Source organism: Grampus griseus (assembly GCF_964374135.1).
Source record: "Grampus griseus genome assembly, chromosome: 19".
NCBI lineage: Eukaryota > Metazoa > Chordata > Mammalia > Artiodactyla > Delphinidae > Grampus > Grampus griseus.
Genome location: NC_139013.1, coordinates 555,739 through 560,792, shown reverse-complemented (window position 1 = coordinate 560,792; position 5,054 = coordinate 555,739).

The window sequence follows — 5,054 nt, the reverse complement described above, 5'->3', positions numbered from 1 at the left end:
GTGAGCCATGGCCGCTGAGCCTATGCGTCCGGAGCCTGTGCTCCGCAACGGGAGAGGCCACAACAGTGAGAGGCCCGCGTACCGCAAAAAAAAAAAAAAAAAAATTTAAACCACACAGCAGGGAATTCCCTGGCGGTCCAGTGGTTAGGACTCGTGCTTTCACTGCTGTGGCTCAGGTTCAAAAAGTAAACCACACAGCAATGTAGTGAATCAACACTGGCATTCTCTTTAAAATGATGTAAATTAAAATTCAAAACTTACATAAGAGGACCTCACACATAGTGTTGTTTCATCAAACTTTTCCTCCAGTTACATATGTATGGGGGTCGTGATGTAAATGTGTTTCTTACAATGCCTGGGTTAAAAAACCTTGAGAACCACCAGGCTGAAGAAATCCTTACTCATTTCACAAAGACACATGTTCAAGATGCCCCCTAAGGCACTCTTGGGAACGTTGAAAAACCGTAAATTTACAAGATGTCCATCAACAGGTGGTGGGAAGGAACAAATGTATTGTGGCAGCCTCACAAGGTGGAATACTGCACGGTAGTGCAAACAGTATGTGCAGAAAGCCCCACTTAGTACACAAGAGGTGGGTGAGAGAAGCAGGTAGCAGAGTTTCACACATTGAACATATCAATTTCAAACACACACACCATGTTGTTCGAAGCTATGGATATTATAAAGGGAAAAGCTGTAACGACAGCCTGGAGACAACAGATGAGTGCTTGCTAGATGTATACCACACCACCTCTATGATCTCAAGTCTCTTGGACAAGGACTAGCTCCTTCCCATGGTCGCACAGGAATGGCCCTTTTCCACTCACTCAGCAAGTGTTTACGGAACACCTACTGTGTGCCAGGCCCTGTTTAGGCAGGGGTGATTCATCAATGGATGAGACAGATGAAGACCGCCACCTGGGACATATCCCTGGTGGCGCGGTGGTTAAGAATCCACCTGCCAATGCAGGGGACACGGGTTCAAGCCCTGCTCTGGGAAGATCCCACATGCCACGGAGCAACTAAGCCAGTGCGCCACAACTACTGAGCCCGCGTACCACAACTACTGAAGCCCTCGTGCTTAGATTCTGTGCTCTGCAACAAGAGAAGCCACTGCAGTGAGAAGCCCGCACACCCCAATGAAGAGTAGCCTCCGCTCACCGCAACTAGAGAAAGCCCACGGGCAGCAACAAAGACCCAACGCAGCCATAAATTAATTAATTAAAATAAATAAATAATAATAAATAAATGACAAAAAAGAGAGAGACCTCCACCTGGTGAAGCTAGCATTCTGGTGGGGAAGATGCAGACGAAGGGCAAAATCTGTCGCTATCAAGCACTCACTGCAAACTCAGAGAGCGCACAGACCTGGGTCAGTTTTTGGAGTTACGGCTGGTGGCCCTGACTGCTCCAACCTCCAGCACTATCCACAATTCAGAAACCAACCAGATTCAGGGAACACGCTGTCCAAGGAAGCAGGCAGGGCTCTGATTTTCACTGTTATGCAAGCTCCTTACCACCCGGAGTCCAGGAGCAAAGAGCTCCTGGCCAGCAGCCCCAGCCCCTGAAGGATTCCGGCTGTTACCGAGCAAGGGGAGCCATGGGGGACTTGGAGCACAGATGGGACATGATGTGACACATAAGCTGACGGGCTCCTGCTGGAGACCTGACGGTGGGGAGGGCAGAGGCAGGGGAGCAGGGAGCAGTCCCGTTACAGGGAGAAGGGGTGGTGCAGTGGCTGAACTCTGGAACTATATTGGAGGTACAGGCATGGGACTTTCAGGCAGAGATGATGTGGGGGTTGGTGAAAGGGAAACATCAAGGCGGACGGTGGGGAACGTGGGCAGAAGACGGAGACGCTATTTACAGAGAGTGGAAGGAGTGGCTTTGGGGCCCAGAGGTTCTGCTGAGGACCCCACAGTCTGAAGTGTCTGTCCTGGGGGACCGGGCGGGGGGCGGTGAGGGTGGATGACAGCTTCAGGGAATTAGGGGCCTGTGGGTAAGGGCACCTCAGTCCACGACCGGGGTTTGGGGATGAGGGAGAGTTCGTAGTGGGCAGGGGGGAATCGGTCTTTGGAAGAGCAGAGGGGGGCGGGCAGGAACAAGGCTGTTGTGTGAGGAAGACGAAAAGAGGGGAAAGCATCCTTGGGAGTGCGACACAGGAAACTGAACAGGTTGTGCAAGCCCAAACCTTGTGAGACGGGGGTGGAGGCGTTTGCACCTAGGCAGGGGGGCGGAGGGCTGCGCACCTGAGAGAATGAAGACAGGCAAGGACCGGGAGGAGGTTAGGGAGTCGTGCCCTGGAGGAGGGAGAAAGAAGGGGAATCCGCCCACGCGGGAGGAGAAAGGACGAAGGGAGAGGAGGGGGCTATAGGGGCCCGCGCCCCATGGGAAGAGGCGAATGGGGGTCTGCATATCACGGGGAGGAGCGAAGAGGGGGTCCGTACCTGACGGGTATGGGGGAAGACTAGGGGGTCTGCGCGCCATGGGAGTAGGGAATAAGGGGTCCGCGCCCCATGGGGAGAACGTGAGATAAGGGGGTCCGTGCCACTCAGGCAAAGGTGTCCCTCCCCACTCCCGGGCACCCGCGCCCACCCCGCTCCCGCCCAGCCCGGAGGTGGCCGCCGCGCAGCTGCCAGTCGCCTTGGACGCCCTGACGCTCCCCACAGCCAGACCTAGGGCTCTCTCCCCGCCCGGGGGTTGAAAACCGAGGCCCACGAACCACCTGAAGGGAACTCAGTGCAGGACACCGGACCGTCGACTTCCTCTTCCCTGTCAGCGCGCCACCTGGCTGTGCGCATGCGCAGGTTCCGAGCTGCGCCGGGCGGGGTTCTTTCCCAACTCTGTAGGGGGTCGTGGTGACTCACTGCTCACATTGTCTGTGCTTACCTGGACTATGCGTCTTTGGTGAACTTTATGTACAACATCAGTGTATCATTTTGATGTACGTTCCTTTGTCCCGAAAATGTGTATGAATGTATCTTTGACCTCCAGCAGGTGGTACAGTTCTCAGAGCTTTTTGAGAGTCTCCTGGGTTATAATCCTCAGTTTGGCTCAAATAAAATCCTCTTCTTTCTCTTCTTAGTTTGATTGTTCATTGAATTTTCATGGACAGGTTAAACAGAGTTGCCATGTAACCCAGCTATTCCACTCCAAGGCATCTACTCAAGAGTACTGAAAGCATATATTCACAAAAAAAAAAAACTTGTACATGAACAATTATAGTAGCCTTATGCATAAGAGCCCCAAAGCGGAAACAACCCAAAGGTCCATCAACTGACAAACAAAATGTAGTATAGCCATATGATGAAATATTATTCAGCCATAAAAAGGAATGAAGTACTGACACTTGCTACAACACGGATGAACCCTGACAACATTACGCTGAGTGAAGTCACAGCACCTGTCGTATGATACCATTTATATGAAATGTCCAGCGTAGTGAAATCTGTAGGAAGTATATTAGTTGTTGCCAGGGGCTGGAGGAAGGAGGGAATGGGCAGTGACTGCTAATTGGAGGGGGAGGGGTAATGAAATGTACTGGAATTAAAGAATGGTGATCACTGCATGACCTCATGAAAATACTAAAATCCATTGATTTGTACACCTACAAATTTTTTCTACTTAAAAATTGTTTAATCTATTTTACCAGAAAGGATTCAGTTGGATTCCTTTGGTCACTCTAAGCCTAGACATCCCAGACTTATGTATTTGCTATTTTCTTCTGGGTTAAACACACTCTCAACCTATTCATCTCTTAGGGTCTTAAGTGCTGCCCTTGTAAATGTGGTTTTTTTTAATTTGGCAAAGGCAGCCTTGAACCCTATACCCGCCTCATCTCCAGTGAAGCCATTTCCCCAACTGCTGTCCACGAAGGGATTTCACCTATGGCCTTTTGCCCCTCCCACGGTGGAGGGGGTCTCTTCTCCCTAAATCCCATTCTCTCTTGGTCCATAACATCATCCACCCTTAGCTCACCTCCTCCCTTCTTGGCCATTTCATCTTCATCTGGCTGCCTCCTTTCCCTGTTTTTCCCATGGTTGCTTGCTTCCTGGGTCTCCTCCCTGAGTGTTCCCCTAAAATGGTCTGAGGTCTACAAGGCTCTACCTACCTTATCCTGCCCACTCCCCTCACCCCTTTCTCCCTCATGCCTCTAATTCCCCTCCCACATCAGCACATACCACTCCCTGCAGGGGCAGCCTTCCTTCTCTACCCCTTGGTTAATCACTCCTCACAGCTCTCTGCTGTTATTTTGTTTTTTTCCTATTCAAGTTCACGTCGATGCTTTTGTGATAGTTTGATAAATGCCCATCTTGCTTTCCAACTAGCCAGTTCCACAAGGCTGGACACACTGTCTGTCGTGCTCCTAGTTAGACTCTACAGGGACCAACGTGCTGACATACATCAGAGTTGCTCATCAAGTGTTTGTGGATTGAATTAACTGGAAGATGTTTTCCAAAACATGAATCATGATTGCTGGTGACAGCTGAGACTCTGGATGTGATTTCTTATTTTCATATTTTTCTGGACATTCCAAGTCTTGGCTTTCAGTGAGCAAGGATTACTTTAGAATCAGAAAACAACAAAGACATGCACCCAAGGTGTGGCTGCCCACTGTTCACTTGTGCTGGTGTACCTCCATCTAGCTCTTTTAGTTCAACAAACATTTATTGAGTACTTGTTGTAGTATTCCAGCAGCCAGGGATAAAGTAGAAAACAGAACAAGGTGTTTACAGTCCAGCAGGGAAAGTAAACAAGCACAATGTATCAGTCGCATGGGTTGATGCCTTGGAGAGACATAAAGCAGGGAAAGAGGACAGAGTGTGACTGTTGGGCAGAGGCAGTTGCAGTTTTAAATAAGAGAATTCGGGGAAGGCCTCACTGAGTAGGTGCTGTGTGACTGACAAATTGCAGGAGGTGAGGACCTGAGCCAGAAGGTGTTGGGGGAAGAGGATCCCCATGGAGGGAACAAGGATTGCAGAGGCCCTGACATGAGAACATGCCTGGTGTGTATGAGGAAGAGCAGGGAGGCCACTGAAACTTGAACAGAGTGA